Raw genomic sequence first — 26,365 nt, 5'->3', positions numbered from 1 at the left:
CAGCTGTGCCATCGAGCGTGTCACATAGCGCTCAGATATCAGTGGGCCTCACACCATCCACAAGTGTCCAGTGTCCAAAAGTGTACGCAGAGATTCAAAATCTCCATTATCCTCTCGTCACTTTGGTCACAGGCAGCTGTGCCATCGAGCGTGTCACATAGCGCTCAGATATCAGTGGGCCTCACACCATCCACAAGTGTCCAGTGTCCAAAAGTGTACGCAGAGATTCAAAATCTCCATTATCCTCTCGTCACTTTGGTCACAGGCAGCTGTGCCATCGAGCGTGTCACATAGCGCTCAGATATCAGTGGGCCTCACACCATCCACAAGTGTCCAGTGTCCAAATGTGTACGCAGAGATTCAAAATCTCCATTATCCTCTCGTCACTTTGGTCACAGGCAGCTGTGCCATCGAGCGTGTCACATAGCGCTCAGATATCAGTGGGCCTCACACCATCCACAAGTGTCCAGTGTCCAAAAGTGTACGCAGAGATTCAAAATCTCCATTATCCTCTCGTCACTTTGGTCACAGGCAGCTGTGCCATCGAGCGTGTCACATAGCGCTCAGATATCAGTGGGCCTCACACCATCCACAAGTGTCCAGTGTCCAAAAGTGTACGCAGAGATTCAAAATCTCCATTATCCTCTCGTCACTTTGGTCACAGGCAGCTGTGCCATCGAGCGTGTCACATAGCGCTCAGATATCAGTGGGCCTCACACCATCCACAAGTGTCCAGTGTCCAAAAGTGTATGCAGAGATTCAAAATCTCCATTATCCTCTCGTCACTTTGGTCACAGGCAGCTGTGCCATCGAGCGTGTCACATAGCGCTCAGATATCAGTGGGCCTCACACCATCCACAAGTGTCCAGTGTCCAAAAGTGTACGCAGAGATTCAAAATCTCCATTATCCTCTCGTCACTTTGGTCACAGGCAGCTGTGCCATCGAGCGTGTCACATAGCGCTCAGATATCAGTGGGCCTCACACCATCCACAAGTGTCCAGTGTCCAAAAGTGTACGCAGAGATTCAAAATCTCCATTATCCTCTCGTCACTTTGGTCACAGGCAGCTGTGCCATCGAGCGTGTCACATAGCGCTCAGATATCAGTGGGCCTCACACAATCCACAAGTGTCCAGTGTCCAAAAGTGTACGCAGAGATTCAAAATCTCCGTTATCCTCTCGTCACTTTGGTCACAGGCAGCTGTGCCATCGAGCGTGTCACATAGCGCTCAGATATCAGTGGGCCTCACACAATCCACAAGTGTCCAGTGTCCAAAAGTGTACGCAGAGATTCAAAATCTCCATTATCCTCTCGTCACTTTGGTCACAGGCAGCTGTGCCATCGAGCGTGTCACATAGCGCTCAGATATCAGTGGGCCTCACACCATCCACAAGTGTCCAGTGTCCAAAAGTGTACGCAGAGATTCAAAATCTCCATTATCCTCTCGTCACTTTGGTCACAGGCAGCTGTGCCATCGAGCGTGTCACATAGCGCTCAGATATCAGTGGGCCTCACACCATCCACAAGTGTCCAGTGTCCAAAAGTGTACGCAGAGATTCAAAATCTCCATTATCCTCTCGTCACTTTGGTCACAGGCAGCTGTGCCATCGAGCGTGTCACATAGCGCTCAGATATCAGTGGGCCTCACACCATCCACAAGTGTCCAGTGTCCAAAAGTGTACGCAGAGATTCAAAATCTCCATTATCCTCTCGTCACTTTGGTCACAGGCAGCTGTGCCATCGAGCGTGTCACATAGCGCTCAGATATCAGTGGGCCTCACACCATCCACAAGTGTCCAGTGTCCAAAAGTGTACGCAGAGATTCAAAATCTCCATTATCCTCTCGTCACTTTGGTCACAGGCAGCTGTGCCATCGAGCGTGTCACATAGCGCTCAGATATCAGTGGGCCTCACACCATCCACAAGTGTCCAGTGTCCAAAAGTGTACGCAGAGATTCAAAATCTCCATTATCCTCTCGTCACTTTGGTCACAGGCAGCTGTGCCATCGAGCGTGTCACATAGCGCTCAGATATCAGTGGGCCTCACACCATCCACAAGTGTCCAGTGTCCAAAAGTGTACGCAGAGATTCAAAATCTCCATTATCCTCTCGTCACTTTGGTCACAGGCAGCTGTGCCATCGAGCGTGTCACATAGCGCTCAGATATCAGTGGGCCTCACACAATCCACAAGTGTCCAGTGTCCAAAAGTGTACGCAGAGATTCAAAATCTCCATTATCCTCTCGTCACTTTGGTCACAGGCAGCTGTGCCATCGAGCGTGTCACATAGCGCTCAGATATCAGTGGGCCTCACACAATCCACAAGTGTCCAGTGTCCAAAAGTGTACGCAGAGATTCAAAATCTCCATTATCCTCTCGTCACTTTGGTCACAGGCAGCTGTGCCATCGAGCGTGTCACATAGCGCTCAGATATCAGTGGGCCTCACACCATCCACAAGTGTCCAGTGTCCAAAAGTGTACGCAGAGATTCAAAATCTCCATTATCCTCTTGTCACTTTGGTCACAGGCAGCTGTGCCATCGAGCGTGTCACATAGCGCTCAGACATCAGTGGGCCTCACACCATCCACAAGTGTCCAGTGTCCAAAAGTGTACGCAGAGATTCAAAATCTCCATTATCCTCTCGTCACTTTGGTCACAGGCAGCTGTGCCATCGAGCGTGTCACATAGCGCTCAGATATCAGTGGGCCTCACACCATCCACAAGTGTCCAGTGTCCAAAAGTGTACGCAGAGATTCAAAATCTCCATTATCCTCTCGTCACTTTGGTCACAGGCAGCTGTGCCATCGAGCGTGTCACATAGCGCTCAGATATCAGTGGGCCTCACACCATCCACAAGTGTCCAGTGTCCAAAAGTGTACGCAGAGATTCAAAATCTCCATTATCCTCTCGTCACTTTGGTCACCGGCAGCTGTGCCATCGAGCGTGTCACATAGCGCTCAGATATCAGTGGGCCTCACACAATCCACAAGTGTCCAGTGTCCAAAAGTGTACGCAGAGATTCAAAATCTCCATTATCCTCTCGTCACTTTGGTCACAGGCAGCTGTGCCATCGAGCGTGTCACATAGCGCTCAGATATCAGTGGGCCTCACACCATCCACAAGTGTCCAGTGTCCAAAAGTGTACGCAGAGATTCAAAATCTCCATTATCCTCTCGTCACTTTGGTCACAGGCAGCTGTGCCATCGAGCGTGTCACATAGCGCTCAGATATCAGTGGGCCTCACACAATCCACAAGTGTCCAGTGTCCAAAAGTGTACGCAGAGATTCAAAATCTCCATTATCCTCTCGTCACTTTGGTCACAGGCAGCTGTGCCATCGAGCGTGTCACATAGCGCTCAGATATCAGTGGGCCTCACACAATCCACAAGTGTCCAGTGTCCAAAAGTGTACGCAGAGATTCAAAATCTCCATTATCCTCTCGTCACTTTGGTCACAGGCAGCTGTACCATCGAGCTTGTCACATAGCGCTCAGATATCAGTGGGCCTCACACAATCCACAAGTGTCCACTGTCCACAAGTGTGTGCAGAAATTCTAAAACTCCCCTGTCCTATAGACACCTTGTACCTTGTTTTACATTACTATATAGTTTGTTGGATTTTGTCTACATTTCTACCAAAAATGAGGAAGGCTGGTGGAAGAGGCCGTGGAATTGGGCGGGGGTTGGCAGCTGGTAATGATGGTGTTGGTGGTGGATCTGATGGTAGTGGCAAGAGCAAAATAGGACCGAATGCAGGAGGTGCTGACCCTGCGTCATCGTCTGGCTACATAAGGCCTCGAACGCTTAGTTTTCTAGGAGTTGGCAAACCGCTTTTAAAGGCAGAGCATCAGGAAAAAGTTTTGTCTTACATTGCTGACTCAGCCTCCAGCTCTATCGCCTCCTCTTCTTCAGTTGTAAAAAGTAAAAGCACTGAGTCATCATTGGAGGCTCATGTTCATGAACCACACCTTTCCTTGTGTCCTTCACCCCAACCAAGATTGAAGGATGACGCAGGCCATACTACTGATTACTCCATGGAGCTGTTTTCACATACCATGCCTGGATTATCAAGTCAAATGGTGAATTACCCAGGCCAAGATGAATCTGACATGGAGTGCACTGATGCACAGCCGCTGATGGATGATTCTGCTGGTACATTCACTCAGAGCACTACATTGTCCTCGCAGTGTACAGAGCCAGATTCTGACCCTGATGAGACTCAGGTGCCCCTTCCCGCACACTATACTACCATACACGGTGACACAGAGGAAGGTGCACATGACATAGAAGAGGAGGTGATGGATGACCCAGTTGTTGACCCAGATTGGCATCCATTGGGGGAAGAGGGTGCTGCTTCCAATAGCTCAGATGAGGAGCATCCACAGCAGACATCGACATCGCAACAGCTGTTATCTGGCAGGCCCGAAGCACTCCAAAGACAGGTTCCAAACATCAAAAGAGTTGCTGGACAGCTTGTCCAGAGGGTCAAAAGATCACAGCGTGCTAGGCCGCAAAATGTCTGCCAAAGTAGGAAGAGTGCAGTGTGGCACTTTTTTGAACAAAATCCTCATGATCAGGCCAAGGTTATCTGTAAGAAGTGCGCAAAGACCTTTAGCCGAGGGAAAAATCTGAAAAATTTGAATACCAGTTGCATGCTTAGACATTTAACCAGCATGCACTTGCAAGCGTGGACACAACACCAAACCTCAAGTTCCACATGTGCAACTGATCACAACGAAGGTAGTCAGCAACGCTACATTGTTTCCCCCACTGTAAACCCACCGGTTAGCACAGCAGCAAATGTTGAGGTGTCGTTGCAAGGCCACAGCAGTCAGGGAATCCCACTGTTATATCAACGAAAGACTGATTCTAGGCCATCAGAAAGAACACCAACTCCATCACCATCATCAACCCTCTCTCAGTCCGCCCTGTCCACCGCTACTTCCACCATATGCAGCTCTCAAGTCCAGCTCACCCTCCCAGACACTATGAGTAGGTCAAGAAAGTACTCAGTCTCTCATCCGCGTACACTGGGTTTGAACGCCCACATTGCCAAACTAATCTCGTTTTAGATGATGCCCTTTCGGTTGGTGGAAAGCACAGCTTTCCGCGAACTCATGGCCTATGCAGTACCACGCTATGACCTACCCAGTCGCCACTTCTTCTCTCGCAAAGCCATCCCAGCCCTCCACCATCATGTGAAAGACCGCATTGTCCATCCACTCAAGCAGTCAGTGAGCGGAAAGGTGCACCTCACAACTGATGCATGGTCCAGTCGGCATGGCCAGGGCCGTTACGTGTCCATCACTGCGCACTGGGTTAATGTGGTGGATGCAGGGTCCACAGGGGACATCGGTGGTGGGACAGTGCTGCCTAGCTCACGGTATAGGAAACAGTTGGCTGTAGGCGTTCGACCCTCCTCCTCCTCCTCCTCCTCCAGAAGCGAAAGCTCGTCCACAGAGCGCAGTCGTACGAGCACTCCATCTGCAGCTGCCACTGTTGCACACGATGTGTCCCCCTATCGAGCAGCTAGTGGAAAGCGTCAGCAGGCTGTGTTGCAGATGATGTGTTTGGGCGACTGACACACCGCCGAGGTGCTGGCCGAGTACTTGAAGCGACAAACTGAGTCATGGCTGGGCAGTGTACATCTTGAGGCAGGCAAGGTAGTTAGTGATAACGGCCGTAATTTTGTGGCAGCCATAGCCCTTTCAAAACTCAGCCACATACCTTGCTTGGCTCACACCTTGAACCTGGTGGTGCAGTGCTTCCTCAAAAATTATCCGGAGTTAACAGCCCTGCTCCAGAAGGTGCGAAGACTGTGTGCGCACATCCGCCGGTCGCCTGTACACTCCGTTCGTATGCAGAAGCTGCAGCGATTGCTCCACCTTCCCAACCACCGCCTCATTATCGACATTGCAACAAGGTGGAACTCCACCCTGCACATGGTGGAGCGGCTGTGCGAGCAGAGGCAGGCCATAATGCATTTGTGGGAGGATACACGGCCAGGCACTTTGAGAGCAGACATGGAGTTGACAGGCGTGCAGTGGTCGAAGCTGAAAGACCTTTGTAAAGTCCTTCAGTGTTTTGAGGAATGCACACGGCTGGTAAGCGCAGACGACGCCATCCTAAGCATGAGCATCCCACTTATGCGTCTGCTCATGCAAACTTTGACGCACGTTAAGGAGCAGGCGTCTGCAGCCAATGTTGATGAGGAGGAAGAGGAGGAGGGAATCCTTGATGACATTCAGCCATTGTCTGCTCAGGGACCTCTCCTGGACGAGGTGGAGGAAGAAGAGGAGGAGGAGGAGGAGGATGATGGGGATGATTACTTAGGGGAGGAGGATGCATCTCGTGGGGCAAGTGAAAATGTTGGCGTGGCAAGGTCTAGTACAGGGTTTGTGCGTGACTGGAGGGATGTGGATTTGCCAGAAAGTGCTCCTCCACCCAGCACTCGCAGTGCATCATTGACACCGGGAACATTGGCCCACATGTCAGATTATGCCTTGCGGATCCTAAAAAGGGACCCCCGCATTGCCAAAATGATGAACGATGACGACTACTGGTTGGCCAGCATCCTGGATCCACGCTATAAAGGCAAATTACAAAACAACATGCCACAGGAGAACCTTGACCTAATATTGGCTAATAAACAAGCAACTCTGGTAAATCGGTTGCTTGAGGCATTCCCAGCACACAGCAGCGGTGATGGTTCTCACAAGAGCCGTACGGGCCGGGGGCAGCTTGGCAGAGGTGTTCGTGGTGCACACAGCAGAAGTGGCGTTGGAGACAGGGGTTTCATGACAATGTTGTGGACTGATTTTTCAAATACCGCTCACACAACTGGTAATACTGCATCGATGGAAAGTGACAGGAGACAGCAGTTGTCAACTATGGTTACAAATTACTTTTCCTCCCATATCGATGTTCTCCCACACAGGTCATTCCCCTTTGACTATTGGGCCGCTAAACTGGACACCTGGCCTGAATTGGCCCAATATGCCTTACAGGAGCTCGCTTGCCCAGCTGCAAGTGTGCTATCGGAAAGAGTCTTCAGTGCAGCTGGATCAATCCTGACAGAAAAAAGGACCCGTCTGTCAACCCAAAATGTGGATGATCTAACCTTCATTAAAATGAACCATGCATTGGTTTCCAAGGATTTTGTCCCACCTTCCCCTGATGACACATAGGGTGACAGAAAAATGGCTTGCTTTGGTCCACCTCTTCCTGGTACTTCACCTATTTCGCCTTTTGCATCATCCAACATCAACATATGCCACTTTCTAAAACTCCATAACTGTGCTGCCTCCCCCCCCATGGCCGGGGTCACCACCTACCGCACGACACCGTGCGAGTGCCGTTGCCCTGGACAGGTGGGTAGGCCGATTCTTGGGCGCGGGCACTGGCACAGGGTCCCTCATAGTGCAATCAAGTGTCTCTGACGGTGGTGGTGCACACCCGCCGTCAGACACACCGCTGTACTATGAGGGGCCCAGTGCCAGTACCGACGCCCACGAGTGGGCCCCCCTTGCTTGGCCAGGGCCCCAGCATTTGCAATCTTTACCTCTCCCTGCTCCTCCGCTGTGTAATCTGGGCCGTCAAATCCATACTGTGCCTGACACCGTCTGAGCCTGCCTCCTGAGACATATATTTTGAATGTGTACGCTATCCATACATGTTATCCAGGGATACGGTACCCTTTCTAACCTTTGTGCAATGACGTGCAATCCATACTGGACCTAACACCGTCTGAGCCTGCCTCATGCTGTATAGACATATATTTTGAATGTGTACGCTATCCATACATGTTATCCGGGGATACGGTACCCCTTCTAACCTTTGTGCAATGACGTGCAATCCATACTGGGCCTAACACCGTCTGAGCCTGCCTCATGCTGTATAGACATATATTTTGAATGTGTACGCTATCCATACATGTTATCCGGGGATACGGTACCCCTTCTAACCTTTGTGCAATGACGTGCAATCCATACTGGGCCTAACACCGTCTGAGCCTGCTTCATGCTGTATAGACATATATTTTGAATGTGTACGCTATCCATACATGTTATCCGGGGATACGGTACCCTTTCTAACCTTTGTGCAATGACTTGCAATCCATACTGGGCCTAACACCGTCTGAGCCTGCCTCATGCTGTATAGACATATATTTTGAATGTGTACGCTATCCATACATGTTATCCGGGGATACGGTACCCCTTCTAACCTTTGTGCAATGACGTGCAATCCATACTGGGCCTAACACCGTCTGAGCCTGCCTCATGCTGTATAGACATATATTTTGAATGTGTACGCTATCCATACATGTTATCCGGGGATACGGTACCCTTTCTAACCTTTGTGCAATGACGTGCAATCCGTACTGGGCCTAACACCGTCTGAGCCTGCCTCGTGCTGTATAGACATATATTTTGAATGTGTACGCTATCCATACATGTTATCCGGGGATACGGTACCCTTTCTAACCTTTGTGCAATGACGTGCAATCCATACTGGGCCTAACACCGTCTGAGCCTGCCTCATGCTGTATAGACATATATTTTGAATGTGTACGCTATCCATACATGTTATCCGGGGATACGGTACCCTTTCTAACCTTTGTGCAATGACGTGCAATCCATACTGGGCCTAACATCGTCTGAGCCTGCCTCATGCTGTATAGACATATATTTTGAATGTGTACGCTATCCATACATGTTATCCGGGGATACGGTACCCTTTCTAACCTTTGTGCAATGACGTGCAATCCATACTGGGCCTAACACCGTCTGAGCCTGCCTCATGCTGTATAGACATATATTTTGAATGTGTACGCTATCCATACATGTTATCCGGGGATACGGTACCCTTTCTAACCTTTGTGCAATGACGTGCAATCCATACTGGGCCTAACACCGTCTGAGCCTGCCTCATGCTGTATAGACATATATTTTGAATGTGTACGCTATCCATACATGTTATCCGGGGATACGGTACCCCTTCTAACCTTTGTGCAATGACGTGCAATCCATACTGGGCCTAACACCGTCTGAGCCTGCCTCATGCTGTATAGACATATATTTTGAATGTGTACGTTATCCATACATGTTATCCGGGGATACGGTACCCTTTCTAACCTTTGTGCAATGACGTGCAATCCATACTGGGCCTAACACCGTCTGAGCCTGCCTCATGCTGTATAGACATATATTTTGAATGTGTGCGCTATCCATACATGTTATCCGGGGATACGGTACCCTTTCTAACCTTTGTGCAATGACGTGCAATCCATACTGGGCCTAACACCGTCTGAGCCTGCCTCATGCTGTATAGACATATATTTTGAATGTGTACGCTATCCATACATGTTATCCGGGGATACGGTACCCTTTCTAACCTTTGTGCAATGACGTGCAATCCATACTGGGCCTAACACCGTCTGAGCCTGCCTCATGCTGTATAGACATATATTTTGAATGTGTATGCTATCCATACATGTTATCCAGGGATACGGTACCCTTTCTAACCTTTGTGCAATCACGTGCAATCCATACTGGGCGTGAGAACGGCTGGCGAGCTGTTAAGCAAGCTACAGCACCTGTCCAGACAAGTACAGGGATTCCCTAGCGAGGAGACTTATTTGATTGTTTTCAATGTTGGGACAGCAATTTTTGGGGAGCACTATACTCTGGAGAATGATAGATGGGGCCCACCATACACTGGAACATTCCAAAGGTGGACATCAGACACTGGAGCAGCATTTACAGGGCCCATTATACACTAGAGCATTAGAAATGGGGCCCATTATGTTTGGAGCATTATTTGGGCCCATAAGACAGTGGAGCTTCATCCATGGGGACCAACATATACTGTAGCATTATGTGGAGCTCATCATATACTGTTTCAAACATTATATGGGACCAATGATTTTGTATGGAGAAATAGATGGGCCTCGTCATGAGATGTAAAAAGTGAGGTATTTTTCATTGTACTATACCGCTATTTCTCTGCCGTATCGGAGCATGATGAGTTGTGGTTTGTGTTAAAGGGGCGCTCTTTCACCCAGGGCACATGAAAACCTGCAGCCAGCCCTCCCCCCCCACAAATTTAGCCAAATAACCCCCATTTTTCAGTGCGTAACTTGTATTATGAAGTTAATTAAGGTTGACAAGCTTAAGTAAGAAGAATTGATGCTTTTGGCATTCAAATGGGCACTGTAGGTGTGTTTCCTGTCCTCCTCTCACTGCCGACTTTTATTCCCCATTGACTTACATTGGGTTTCGTGTTTCGGGACGACCCCGACTTTTCCCTATAATCGGACGATCTTGCTCGACCCGACTTTTGGAAAAGTCGGGTTTCACGAAACGAAACGCGACCCTAAAAAACCAAAAGTCGCTCAACTCTAGTTGTGGCAGCCTTTGCGTTCTGCACTGAAATTTTGCACATGGGCCATGTGTTCCAGCCCGGTATATACAGGTGCTTCTCACAAATATAGCATATCATCAAAAAGTTAATTTACACACGTGGTCAAAATTGTTGGTACCCCTCGTTTAATGACAGGTAAACCCACAATGGTGACAGAAATAACTTGAATCTGACTAAAGTAATATTAAATCCAAAATCTATGAAAATGAAGAAATGAAAGTCAGACATTGCTTTTCAACACAAAATGGTCCAAAGTAGATTTCCCCTATAAATTATGAAGAAGTCTCACATAACACAAGATGTTCACATTCTCCTGGTATGATGTAGCAAAACATTGGGAAAAGTTTCTGATATCACCCAAAGTACAGATTCTAGTCTGTGATCCTCAGACTTGGACGCTTTGTAGTTTTGTAGTTACTTGGAGCCGCTTGGTCATAGTTTTGATATTCTTGGCCCTTTTAATTTTTTAGGTAAGAAGCGTGTTATTATATGGGAAAATCCAGTTTAGATCAGAATGATGTCATCTCTCTTCGTGACTTTCAGCTGTGATTCTCTGTATTGTTTATTCTAAAATCTGTTACTAACTTTAGGCATTTTTCCATGCAGCTGGATTTTTCTTGCATACCTTCATTATTAAAATTGCACTTTATCTTCTATGAAATGGTTTACACTTTTCTGCTTTATATTGGTTTCTCCTCCTTTGAACATCACTGCAAATAAAGAATTAAATTATGGAAAAAGCTGCGTAAATTGAACCTTAGTCACCACTTACATTACTGTCAACAATTGTTTCACAATTCAATAATATTCAGAGTGGAAATTTCCCAGCATTCCTTGCTTACCATTATCTGCAAAGAACATATGCTAGTGATTTGCACTTTGGTAGTGTCATGTCCTGATGTGACTCCTGGAGGATATGGGATCAGAAGGTCACAAGGTTTTTTAAGATTGCAGGACCTCTTTTGGATCCTTTGGCGTTTACTTTGAATTCGAGTGGATTTACTTTGCTGAAAGGGTTAGGGACCCTTTGTCTTCTCACTGCGAATTTGGAGTTTTTGTAGTCACCTTGTGACCACTCCCTTTCACTATATAAACCCCTTGCTAGCTTCATTCCATGCCGATTATAGTTCATCTATACTGACTTCTTTGAAAGAGTCAGTCTCTAGATAAGCTGAGGTGTCCGTTCCAGTTGGTGTTCGTTCCAGTTGCAGCAGAGAAGTTTCCTGTTGGAGAAGCTAAAGAGTGTTATTTGTTGTGTACTTTAACACTGTTAGTCATACTTTTCTCTCATTGTCTTATTGTAGTAGTATGATTAATGTCTCGCTTGCCAACGCATTAGACAAGGTAAGTTCAGGACCATCGAGGGCTTAGGCACGTGATCGCGCAAGGGGGGAAGGATCAGTCTAGGGATGATAGGGAGTAAAGGTGTCAGATATAGGTTTATGTTAGGAGGTGACCCCTTTCCCTTCTCCTTATCACCAGGGTCTCTGACCCTGCTATAATGTGCCCCATCTTGATATATATGTCCCCATCCTGGTATAATGTGCCCCTTTCTGGTATAATGTGCCCCTTCCTGATATAATGTACCCAATCCAGGTATAATATGTGCCCCATCCCCATCCCAGGCCCATTCCTTGTATAACATCTCCATCATGGTCTATTTCTAGATAAAATGAGCCCCATTCTGGTATAATGTGCATCCTGGTCCATTTCCTGGTATAATGTGCCCCATCCTGGTATATATATATTCCTTATCCTGGTATAATGTTCCCAATCCAGGTATACATGTGCCACATCCTGGTATAATGTGTCCTAAGACCAGCTGAAATAGTCACTAATGCAAACTAGCCCCCTCCACCTCCAGGCCACGGTGCAACTGCACAAGCGATATGTCTGCCCCTGAATCTGTTGTAGGAAAAACTGTCTAACTGCATTATAGGAGTGTAGCTTCATTGTTAGAAATCAATCTGTTCACAGGTTTGTTAAAGGGTTGTCCAGGTTTGACGCAAAAAGTGCGGTCACTCTACGAGGTTGTAGATTTGTACGTGATCACAGCGAGCATGGTGCAGACTGTAGGCATTCTTCAGTGTACGATATATATCCTCGGCCACAATCCAATTAGACGTGTCAGATCTCATTAAATGAAAGTGAATTGCGGAGACTACGCATGTCTAGTCGGAATGTGTCTGGAAGTATGCAAATCGTATTCTTCTGGCCATATTGTCACCTAGTCTTGGGGCACAATGTGAGGATTCAAATAGAGTGACTGCAGACTTTCATTCGAAACCTGGCCAACCTCTTTATTTGCAATAATAACCATCAGAATTGGGAATGCAGCTCTAGGGAATGACAAAAACTCACAATCAACTGAACATAAATAATGCAAATTATCAAATTGTATAATTTTGTATGGTTTTCTTTTTTTATTACTATTATTCATTTTTATAGCACCATATATTCCATGGTGCTTTACATGTGAAAAAGGGGCATACAAAGAAAAGTACAATAAACATGAGCAATACAAGGCACGCACAAGTACAATAGGAGAGAGGACCCTGCCTGCGAGGGCTCACAGTCTACAAGAGATGGGTTAGGATACACTAGGAAAGGGTAGAGATGGTCATGCGGTGGTTTCAGTAGACTGGGGATCATTGCATGTTGTACGCTTTCCGAAAGAGGTAGGGCTTTAGGTTCCTTTTGAAGGTTTCCCTGGTAGGTGAAAGTCTCAAGTGTTGGTGTGGAGCGTTCCAGAGTATGGGAGAAGCACAGGATGACTAGGACAGTTATAAAACAATTACAATTTTGATCTCATAAGAGCTTACACTCATGTAAATATCTAATGTAGCCTAATCTCATAGTAATTCCAATATATCCTGAGTGGGTACAGTGGCATGTAAATGTTTGGGCACCACTGTTCAACATTACTGTTATTGTGGACAGTTAAGAAAGTTGAAGATGAAATGATCTCTAAAAAGTCTAAAGTTAAAGATGTCACATAAGTCACAAAATTAAGCTAAACAGGCACCAGTCTGTACATCCATGATAGATAAAATCACAAAATTTTATTCAATACAAAGAACATCACATGATCAAATAAATATATAATCGCAGAGTAAGTAGAAAAGAGGGGAAACAGGACAAGCAAATGAATGTATACCCAGGCCTGGCAAGAAATATATATATATATATATATACCGAGGTGGGGGAGTGGCAGTAAAAGTTAATTCAAAAAGTAATCATAATGGTTGCCACAGAAAAGGCAAGTATAACAAGATGTAAACAGTAAAGTATTCACCCAAAAGGATGATAAAGTGCAAATATGATTGAGGCAAAAAACCAAAGACCACTGAGGCCAGTAGTAACACCTCTTAATCAATTCACAATGGCTATAAAAACCACTAACAGCGCAACCAAAATAACAAAATGCAGTAATGATAAAAAGAACCACTCTTACCCATAGTACCTCTATACAGGGTCCTGGAACACGTAGCCCCAACGCGCGTTTCGCGTTGACTTCTTCGGAGGTGTTACTACTGGCCTCAGTGGTCTTTATTTTTTTGCATCAACCATATTTGCACTTTATCATCCTTTTGGGTGAATACTTTACTGTTTACATCTTGTTATTCCTGCCTTTTCTGTTGCAACCATTATGATTATTTTTTTTAATTAACTTTTACTGCCACTCCCCCACATCGATATATATATTTCTTGCCAGACCTGGGTATACAATCATTTGCTTGTCCTGTTTCCCCTCTTGTCTACTTACTCTGCAATTATATATTTATATGATCATGTGATGTTATTTGTATTGAATAAAATTTTGTGATTTTATCTATCATGGATGTACACTCTGTTTCTTCTGTTATATGGTATTCTATGGGTGTTCCTATATGATTTATCCTAGGTCCCATTGCAATATGCCCAGGGGATCTTTAATGCATTAGATACAATGCATTTCGTTCAAATCTGTTTATGTACAGGCACCAGTCTGCCTCACTTGATTGATGATAGTCCCTCTATAATGAACTGTAGAAAGTGCAACGTAAATGATGGTGGTGCTCAAATAAAGTCCAAAACTATGCTGACAAGTAGTAAAGGAAGTGCAGCACTCACCACGTTCTGAAGTACTAAAAATCCTTTAAGATGTACAAGCTGTGAGAACTACTGGTCCTAGAAGCGCTGTGTAAGTGTGAAACTGCCATCATCCTTTGCACTCCCACTCTCCCCCTGCTCACCGCTTGTATATCCTATCACCTGGATTACAGGACTTTAAATAATTTAGAAAGTGGTGAGTGTTGCAATTCTTTTACCACTTGTCAGTAGAGATGGGAGAACCCGGACAGTAAAGTTCGGCGTCTTTACTGAGCACCTACTGTTCGGAAATGGACCCCGAACACGGACATCACCAAGAAGTCCATGTTACTGTTAGGGTTTTTCCCCCAAACACCGGGTGTTTCTGGTGCTGTCATGTGAGTGACAACGCTGCAAACACTGCTTCTGTACGGCGGTAAAATTATTACCGCCGGTCACACAGTTGCGGTTCCCACGCTATCAAATGAAATAAAAAGTTCGCCTCCTGCCACTACTGCTCCCATCAGCCTACACCTGCTGCAGCTAATAACAGCGAGAGCAGGCTTCGGCTGATGGGAGTATTCATCATCCAGTGCCTGAGCACTAAATAAATTATTAAAAAAAACTGGCATGGGTTACACTGTATTTTTGATAACCAGTCAGGCAAAACTCAAAGCTGGGAGCTATAATCCTCAGCTGTCAGCGTTATCAAGTTTGGTTATCAGGAAAAGAGGGGTCCCCACACCGTTTTTTTTTTAAAATCTTTTAAAGAAATATTTTTAACAAATGGCATGGGGCCCCCCCATTTTTGATGACCAGCAAAACTAAAGCAGACAGCTGGAGGCTGGTATTCTCAGGCTGGTAAGCGGCCATGGATATTGCCCCCCAGTCTAAAAATAGCAGCCCGCAGACACCAAGAAAAGGTACATCTATTAGATTCTGGCACTTTGCCCGGCTCTTCCCACTTGCCCTGTGGTGGTGGCAAGTGGGTGTCATATTTGTGGGGTTGATGTCACTTTTGTATTGTCTGTTGACATCAAGCTCATGGATTAGTAATGGAGCGGTGTCTATAAGCTGAATATCCATTACTAATCCTAAAATTAAATAGTAAATAAACACACAGCCATTATAAAGACCTTTAATTGAAAGAATGACACAGGCTTTTTTAAAGATTCTAAATTAAACCATACTCACGTCATCACCCATTAAACTGAAGCCATGGTCTCCTGTAATAAAATAAAAAACAACCATATCCTTCACATGTCCATCGTTCTATCCCACGCCTTTATCCATGTCTGGGGATAAACAGTTTTCAACCTGGACGATGCAAATATGTGATCGTCCAGGCTGAAAACCACTGGGAGAATGAGGTGCTGCAAGCGCAGCATCAGTGACTAGCGGTGACATAATCAAACACTAGCAGTTCAATGGTGAGTTCACCAGAAGAAATTTCTCACAGTGAACTGTGGAGAACTCACTGAACTCAGCGCTGCAGCGCAAGACTTTCTCACTGGGCTAATGGGGATCTCACCAAGGTCACCGCAGATCAGGGGCCGGGCTGGGAATGCAGCCTAAGTGATTGGCGGTAACCTTGATGACATCACCGATGGTCACTGATGCTGCATTTGTAGCGGTTTATTCTCACAGTGGTTCTCAGCCTGGACGGTGGCAATCTTGGGACTAAACAATTGACAGGTGATGGATTTGGTTGTTTTTTATTTTTAATTTCTTACAGAAGATGAGGGCTTCAATGGAATGGGTTTTAGGTGAGTATAACCGTGTTTGTTATTTTTCAATAAAAAGTAACAGTGTGTTTTTTTTTTATAAAAGGCCTTGTGAGTTTATTTATAATGCAACTGTATAGAAATAGTAATGCATAGGTGTCTAATGGATGCATCTTCAAAGCGACATAAATATAAAAAATTTTACCCCACTTGCCACTGCTACAGGGAAAGTGGGAAAAGCTGGGCAAAGCACCAGACTTGGTGCATCTAATAGATGCTCCCAGCAAAGAGCAAACAGATGAACGGCATACTAGGGCACAAAAATCACCACATTACCAGATGGAGCTATATATCTGAAGTATTGCGGCATATAATTCAGTCAAAAAATGGAGGTGCTTGCATGAAAAAACATGAATATTTCAATGTGAAGTGAAAAAAGAAGAAATATGCAGCACTCACCGATATAGCTGAAAAACTGTGTGTCTTTATTTCACATAAATTCCATCAATAGATGTGTGGACATGCAGGACGTTAGATGAATGCTAGGGGAGGGAGGTGCCAGACAACGGCCATTTCGCAATTAATCGCTTCTACGGGTCCAGGTGAGGTGGACCCGTAGAAGCAAGTAATCGCGAAACGGCCATTGTCCGGCATCTCCCTCCCCTAGCATTCCTCTAATGTCCTGCATGTCCACACATCTATTGATGGAGTTTATGTGAAATAAAGAAGCACAGCTTTTCAGCTATATCGGTGAGTGCTGCATATTTCTTCTTTTTTCGCTTCACATCTAATAGATGCGCCTTTTCTGGATGACTGCATGCTGCTAGTCTTAGACTGGGGGCCAATGTTCATGGCCCCTTACCAGTCTGAGAATACCAGCCCCCCAGCTGCCTGCTTTAGCTTGGCTGGTTGACAAAAATGTGGGCAACCTGTTTTTTTTATTATTTATTTAAATAATTTAAAAAAATCAGAGTGGGGACACTTCTATTCTTGATGACCAGCCTTGCCAACACTGACAGCTAAGTGTTGCAGCTCCCAGCTCTGAGTTTTTCCTGGATGGTTATCAATAATACAGTGTAAACCATGCTGTTTTTTTTTTTAAATTATTTATTTAGCATGCAAGGTGCCTGCTCTCGCTGTTATTAGCGGGAGAAGGCATAGGCTGATGGGAGCAGTAGTCCCATCAGCCGACACCAGTGACCAGATGTAAACTTTTAACCTCCAACCACAGTTGTAGGTTCATACTGTCATGTGACAGTGTGGGAATCATGCTTTTCTGACCGGCGGTAATGATTACCACCGTTCAGAAGTAGTGTTTTCCATGCTGTCATGCATATGACAGCGTGGCAAACACTGGATGTTTGGGCCCCCCATTCAAGTGGCTTTGGGTCCGGGAACTGTTCTGTTACTCGAACCCGAACTTTTTGAACTGCTCAGCTGGACCCGCTGGACCCAACCATCCAGGATTCCGCCCATCTTTATCTTTGTGAGCATACTTACAGTTGTGGCCAAAAGTATTGACACCCCTGCAATTTGTCTTAAATGAAAAAACACAAAAGAGAATGAAGCAAAAAGCAAAACATTGATCATTTCACACAAAACTCCAAAAATGGGCCTGACAAAAGTATTGGCACCCTCAGCCTAATACTTGGTTGCACAACCTTTAGCCAAAATAACTGCGACCATCCGCTTCCGGTAACCATCAATGAGTTTCTTACAATGCTCTGCTGGAATTTCAGACCATTCTTCTTTGGCAAACTGCTCCAGCTAACTGATATTTGAAGGGTGCCTTCTCCAAACTGCCATTTCTAGATCTCTCCACAGGTGTTCTATGGGATTCAGGTCTGGACTCATTGCTGGCCACCTTAGAAGTCTCCAGTGCTTTCTCTCAAACCATTTTCTAGTGCTTTTTGAAGTGTGTTTTTGGTCATTGTCCTGCTGGAAGACCCATGACCTCTGAGGGAGACCCAGCTTTCTCACACTGGGCCCTACATTATGCTGCAAAATTTGTTGGTAATCTTCAGACTTCATAATGCCATGCACACGGTCAAGCAGTCCAGTGCCAGAGACAGCAAAGCAACCCCAAAACATCAGGGAACCTCCACCTTGTTTGACTGTAGGGACCGTGTTCTTTTCTTTGAATGCCTCTTTTTTTCTCCTGTAAACTCTATGTTGATGCCTTTGCCCAAAAAGCTCTACTTTTGTCTCATCTGACCAGAGAACATTCTTCCAAAACGTTTTAGGCTTTTTCAAATAAGTTTTGGCAAACTCCAGGCTGGCTTTTTATGTATTGGGGTAAGAAGTGGGGTCTTCCTGGGTCTCCTACCATACAGTCCCATTTCATTCAGACGCCGACGGATAGTATGGGTTGACACTGTTGTACCCTCGGACTGCAGGGCAGCTTGAACTTGCTTGGATGCTAGTCGAGGTTCTTTATCCAACATCCGCACAATCTTGCGTTGAAATCTCTTGTCAATTTTTCTTTTCCGTCCACATCTAGGGAGGTTAGCCACAGTGCCATGGGCTTTAAACTTCTTGATGACACTGCACACGGTAGACACAGGAACATTCAGGTCTTTGGAGATGGACTTGTAGCCTTGAGATTGCTCATGCTTCCTCACAATTTGGTTTCTCAAGTCCTCAGACAGTTCTTTGGTCTTCTTTCTTTTCTCCATGCTCAATGTGGTACACACAAGGACACAGGACAGAGGTTGAGTCAACTTTAATCCATGTCAACTGGCTGCAAGTGTGATTTAGTTATTGCCAACACCTGTTAGGTGCCACAGGTAAGTTACAGGTGCTGTTAATTACACAAATTAGAGAAGCATGACATGATTTTTCGAACAGTGCCAATACCTTTGTCCACCCTCTTTTTTATGTTTGGTGTGGAATTATATCCAATTTGGCTTTACGACAATTCTTTTTGTGTTTTTTTCATTTAAGACAAATTAAATGAAGATAATAATACCAAAGAATTTGTGTTTGCAATCATTTTCAGGAAGAAACTGAGTATTATCTGACAGAATTGCAGGGGTGTCAATACTTTTGGCCACAACTGTATATATACAGTATATATATGTGTATGTGTGTGTTTTAGTGCATTTCTGCAGTGGAAATATAGCAAAGGTGCATGTAATCCACAAATTACTTTTTAATGAAGTTATGTCAAAGCCTAATAACAGGATTTATCCAAAATAAAGTAGTTTTATTTGAAGCATGACAAACCAAGAAGAGACAGAGGACAGAAAAAATTATCATAAAAACACATGTAAAAAATAACCTAGTTTATCTAATTGGTGCAGAATATCTGCAAGATCAAAAATTCACCAAATACTCATAGTGAGATCTTAGTCTTAGGCTACATTCACACATCTGGGTGACATGTCGTGAGTGCTGTCCAGTTATTTTTCCCTTCAGCAGCGCTCTATCCCACAGTATAGAATGGATGTATTCACACATCTGTTAGTAATGGATCTGAGAGTGAGATCCTTGTGACTCAGAGCAGGTGTTTTTCTCATCTGATGCTGTGCTGATCAGATTCGGCCATTGAAGTCTATGAGGATCCAGTTTTCTTCCATTTTGCATTTGCGTCTCAATGATCTGTTAGTGATAAACTTGAATAAAAACGTGACCTTCCAAAGGGTTTTTGTTGGCTAGGAGCAAGTACCTCATCAGTGGAAAAGAGCGGAAGAGAAATAGCAGAAGGTACTAGGATGACAGCTGGAAAAAATTGTTACTAGTAGGGGGCATGACCACTCAGTGTGCCTATGGCAGCATGAACGCTCTACCACAAGAAATCAGGATGAACCACAATTTGCATAGTTTTAGGCGCTCCCTCAAAACACATTTGTTCAGAGCGGCCTATCACGTTCACTAATCAAAGTCATTCTATGTGTAAGTGTGCGTGTGTAGCCCATTCACTATCTCCATCCATCCCTCACTCCCTCAAGATGGCTGGACCTTCATTGTAAATACACCATTGTAAATACACACCTGTACTTTGTATCTCCCCTCACCTCATTGTAGATTGTAAGCTCTCACGAGCAGGGTCGTCTTGTTTCGTCTTATTTTGCTTTAATTATTGTATTGTTAACGTTGTTACTTATGACTTGTGTTTTGAAACTGCTAAACTGTAAAGCGCTGCGGAATATGTTGGCGCTATATAAATAAAGATTATTATTATTATTATTAATAAATACGGCCCCGGTGACACTTATGCATTCAATCACAGGTGCAAATAAATAAATGGGTATAGAGGCAGAGCTAGAGGTTTGGCACCAGAGTGGGGCAAAACACATCTGAGCAGGCCCCTAACCTAGATAACCTTCATTATAACTACAGGGGCACATCCTAATCATAGTGGATGTTGGGGAACCTCAGGAGCTTGCCAATGTTGTTAAAGGGATTCTGTCAAGTCATTTTTGTATAGTATACTAATAGTATCCTGAAATAGGGCTTGGGCAACCCTTTCACGATGTGTAATTTTATTTCTGTCCGTGGCCCCGTTGTGTTGCTGTAAGCCCTGGATAATTTTATTGTCTCATGCCCGAAAGTCAAGCATATGAAAATGGAAACTGAATATTCACCCCTTCTCCCACCCATAATCCCACCCAACCCTCTGCACTGGCATCACTGATTCAGTCAGACTGCTGCAAGCCTAAGGACGCAATCCTTGAACGGACCGTCAGCTCTTCTTGCCTGATAGTGACAGCTGCATAGAAATACATGTTGTCACGCTCAGGTCAGCATAGCAGACGGCCAGTCCGAGGATTGCGGTGCGATCATCCTGTGAGTAACACAGCAGTCTGACTGCACCCATCAGTGATGCCGGCCGGAAGGGGTGAATATTTATTTCACATTTACATATGTGCCGGCAAGTCAAGCATATGTAAATGCAAAATATTCACCCCTTCACCAGCCCATAATTTATGCACATTGCAGGGCATTAATAGAAACTGTCTTTTCATATACAATTTTTAAAACATAATAACCCTGGAGGATGTAGTAATACATCTATACGGATGCACAGGACTCTTAATTAATTTGGCGCATCTTTATCTGTTTGAACAGCAGAAATTGGAATATGTGATCCTGCCTCCGCTACTAACACCAAGAAAACAGCAGCAAAAAGGGTGTGCTACACATATTCCACTCTTCTTGTTGAATGAATGTGGTATAAGGCTCTTGATAAATTCCTCCATTTTTTTCCAGATAACCGATGGAATGGATTTATAATACTGAAATATTGTTTTGCAGCAAAGCCCCATGGTTTATCTGCTCATCCTCTTGAATAAAAGAAAACATGTTCGGTAAATTGAAGCTATTTATTAGAAATGCTGAAATTAGTAAAATGTAGCAATAGAAACAAATAAATGTTGCAGGATTGATGACCAGGTCATTTTTAAGTCTTCTCATCAGTGATGGAATAAGCAGGCAGTGGCCAAAGCTGTAGGTAAAAACAAGAGGAAAACTGATTATCTAAGATATAAAGCTCAATGTGGGTGTGTATGTATGTGTGTATGTATGTATGTGTGTATGTATGTATGCATGTCCGGGATTGGCATCCGTACCGTCGCAGCTACAGCCACAAAATTTGGCACAGTCACACGTCTGGACCCCGAGAGCATCATATGCTATGTTGTGAGGCGAAATTTTAACCCCGCGCATTCCAATTCACCAAACAATTTTGCCCCTATTTACATAATGGGGAAAAAGTGAAAGGAAAAGTGTTGGAGGCAAATTGACAGCTGCCAGATGTGAACAAGGGGGACTTAAAGAATGAGAGCGATGGCGCCAAAGACTATATACTGTACAGTTGCTAAGGTGGGGCCCTGACATGAGATACTCACCACACATGGGGATATGAACACACACACAAAATGCGCCACACACTACCACGTGCTTCACCACATATACCACCCTCAGCACACATTTCACCACACATACACCAACCTCGCCACATAAAAGTCGAAACACAAAAGTCGCCACTCAAAACTCGCCACGCTGTCCCAGAGCTGTTTAAAAGATGAAAAATGAGCTGTGATTGGTTGCTATCAGCAGCAGTTTTCTTTGTAGACAGTTGTGGTAACTGAGGCCTATTATTCTTATCATTTCTATGGTGTTATCGTCCTTCTGTAAAGCTGGAAATAACACAATTTATTACCGTGTCAACACAGACCACCCTCTGACACAGACTGCAGGGGGAGCCCAGTATCACACAGGATAGGATTAGATACACGGCTCAGCAGTCAGTATCACACAGGATAGGATTAGATACATGGCTCAGCAGTCGGTATCACACAGGATAGGATTAGATACACAGCTCAGCAGTCAGTATCACACAGTAGAGGATTAGACGCATGGCTCAGCAGGCAGTATTACACAGGATAGGATTAGATACGCAGCTCAGCATACAGTATCACACAGAATAGTATTTGATACATGGCTCAGCAGACAGTATCACACAGAATAGGATTAGATACACAGCTCAGCAGTCAGTATCACACAGGATAGGATTAGATGCACGGCTCAGCAGACAGTATCACACAGGATAGGATTAGATACACAGCTCAGCAGTCAGTATCACACAGGAGAGGATTTGATACATGGATCAGCAGTCAGTATCATACAGGAGAGGATTAGATCCACGGCTCAGCAGACAGTATCACACAGGATAGGATTAGATACACAGCTCAGCAGTCAGTATCACACAGAATAGTATTAGATACACGGCTCAGCAGACAGTATCACACAGAATAGGATTAGATGCACCATTTTTATGTGCAATATAATCATTATAATTTGTTATAACTAACCACAGTTGGTTACTATGCCCAGGCGACGCCGGGCTCTTCAGCTAGTATGATATAAAACCAGTCAAATGTAGTAGAAGTATAAAAGACGTAGCCCCTTATGTAACTTTCCAGGGCTGCTGATTTAAGTATTTTAATAGATCTTACTAATTGTCCTCCCCATTGTCCTTGCACAATCTATTGGATATGCCATAGATATCTGCTTAGCGTGAGTCCAACAATGACCAAAATATATGTAACCAGCCTAGTGAGGTCCTCAGTTGTTTCCAGTTTTTACTCACTATGATGGAAAGTGGCGACTTCTTTACCGGGAAGTGTAAATTCATCAGGTCTCATACACGATAGTTTAGACCTTATAATGTTTGTATATAATTGGAAATAAACCAAAAAATCAGAAAACATACCTGATTTGGGTAAGCATTTGTTATCTTGGAATACAATTTTATGAAAGGGTTTGCTGAAAAAATCATCCACAATGTCTCTATCCAGTATCCGGACAAACTCAACCAAGCATTGTGTGCCATCCCTGAAGAGGAGGTTTTTGCCGTGACTTGCCGAAAACAAATTAAATATGTCCTTCTGGGATCCAGTCCATCCATAGAGAGACTAAATACTGGGATTACATTCCAGCATTGAAAGATAAAATAGTCAATGAGGGCCCTGCCTAAATAGAAGGATTCACACTAAGATCTTGGAATTTGATACCTACATAATAGGAAAAATCACTGTGAATAAATTAAACAAAAACACCAGGCCTATAAATGAAAAACAATAAAGAAGATCTCCCATTAATATTTTTATGGACTAAACCTGTGTGAATGTACAGCATATGTAGTGTAGGTGTATTAATATACTCACTGATTGTCATCTGCCCCGGTTTCCATTGCCAGTCCGCTCCTCATCATTTGATGGCTTTTCTAAATTGTTGGCACACACTGAGGTTTATTTGTGAGCCAGAAATTGCTACCCAACATACAGTTGAAACCAGAAGTTTACATGCACTACTGTATATAAAAAGATACATATGCATGTTTTTCTCAATATCTGACATGTAATCAGAATAAACCTTTCCTGTTTTAGGTCAGTTAGGATTACCATAAAAATTAATATTTGCCAAATGGCAGAAAAATGAGAGAGAGAGAATGCTTTAAGGCATTTTTATTACTTACTGCAAAGTCAAAAGTTTACATACATTTCATTAGTATTTGGTACCATTGCCCTTAAACTGAATGACTTGGGTCAAATGTTAGGGATATCCTTGCACAAGCTTCTCACAATAGTTGGCGGGAATTTGGGGCCATTCCTCCTGACAAAAATGGCATAACCGATCCAGGTTTGTAGGTCTCCTTGCTCACACCTGCTTTTTCAGCATTGACCATAATTTTCAATAGGATTGAGATCAGGGCTTTGTGATGGCCACTCCAAAACATTGACTTTGTTATCCTTAAGCCGCTTTGTTACCATTTTTGTAAGTCTGCTTCAGTTCATTGTCTATTTGGAAGATCCATTTCCGACCAAGCTTTAACTTCCTGGCCGACGTTTTGAGATGTTGCTTCAGTATTGTCACATACTCTTCTAATCTGGTGATGCCATCTATTTTGTGAAGTGCACCAGTCCCTCATGCAGCAAAACAACCCCACAACATGATGTCGCTACCCCCATCTTTCACAGTTGGGATTATGTTCTTAGGCGTAAAAGCTTCTCCCTTTTTCCTCCAAACGTAATGATGGTCATTATGCCAAAAAGGTTCAATTTTAGTTTAATCAGACCACAGGACAAGTCTCCAAAACTTATGTTTCTTTTGGAGTAGTGGTTTCTTCCAGGCAGAGTAGTCTTTAAGCCCATGTTGATACAGTACTAATTTCACTGTTGATATTGACACAATCTTACCAGCTTCCGGCATCATCTTCACAAGGTCTTCTGCTTTTGTCCTTGGGTTGATATGCACATGTAGGACTAAAGCACGTTTGTCTCTGGGACACAGAACCCATCTCTTTCCTGAACCGTATGATTGCTGGACATTCCCATCTTGTTTGTACTTGTATATAATTGTTTGTACAGATGAACGAGGCACCTTCAGGTATCTTGAAATTGTACCCAACAATGAGCCAGACTTGTGCAAGTCCATAGTTCTCTTCCTGATTTCTTTAGACTTTTCTATGGTGCTACACAAAGAAGCAGTGTGTTTCAGGTGTGCATTAAAATATATCCACAAGTGTGTCTATAATTTACTCAGATGTTGCCAATGAACCTAGCAGAATTTTCTAAATTCATGACATCATCATATGGGCAGTCCAGAATTGTTTAAATGCATAGTAATCTTAGTGTATGTTAACTTTTGACTTTGCAGTAAGTAATAAAAATACCTTAAAACATTCTCTCTCTCTCATTATTCTGGCATTTGACAAATATTAATAATTGTGGTAATCCTAACTGATCTTAAACGGGAAAGGTTTATTCTGATTTCATGTCAGATATTGAGAAAAACACACATATATGTCTTTTTATATCGTGTATGTAATCTTCTGGTTTCAACTGTATACATTCTTAAAAATGTAAAAAATGTAAGCATAAGAAAAAGAAAATTAAGTGATGATCAAACTAAAAAAAAGAAAATTAGAAAACCCAACAAAAGGGAGGTCCTGGTAGTGTGAGTTAATATGACTCCATGGGACAGATCCCAACAGGTATTGAACCATACAAACGGTTTTGTCAAACAGTCGTATGTACAAGGAAATTATACCAGAGAAATGTTCATTTTGTCATGCCAAAAATAAGCAATTATACATGTGTCTAACTTTCAATAGTCAAATTTAAAAAACAATAGAATTGCTGTTTTTTTTATTTTTCCAAATAAATATTTATTAAAAATGAAGGTTTGTCCACTATATATCCCAAATGGTGCCACCAACAAGTACATGGGTTCCTTAAAAAATAAGCCTAGCTCAAGTGCTGTTGTTAGTAGTGTACCTACCTAGCATATCTTATTTGTCATTTTTAGGAAGGGGGTTGAGTTCAGTTGAAAAAAATGTAGGCATTTAACTGTGATTGTCTGTTTTTGCACACCAATTTTAGTTCAATTTGACAACCATACATGCCATACCTATACTGTGACCTGCTGCAAAAGTTTACTTTCTGTAAATACCTATCTAGAATTTCTCGATTCATGTTTTTTTGGAAGGGTTGATTATTTGAGGTTGTAAGTTTTGTCAAGTTAGTTACAGTGTTGCACAAAACGTATGGTAAAAGAAAAAGGAACAATGGCAATAGATGAGGTACTGTTAGAAAAAATCCTTACCATGGCTAAGAATGCAATAGCCACTATCAGCAACTGAAG

This window comes from Dendrobates tinctorius, unplaced genomic scaffold, assembly GCF_039654945.1.
Source record: "Dendrobates tinctorius isolate UK_male_01 unplaced genomic scaffold, ASM3965494v1 ptg000021l, whole genome shotgun sequence".
NCBI lineage: Eukaryota > Metazoa > Chordata > Amphibia > Anura > Dendrobatidae > Dendrobates > Dendrobates tinctorius.
This window is presented reverse-complemented; position numbering follows the sequence as displayed.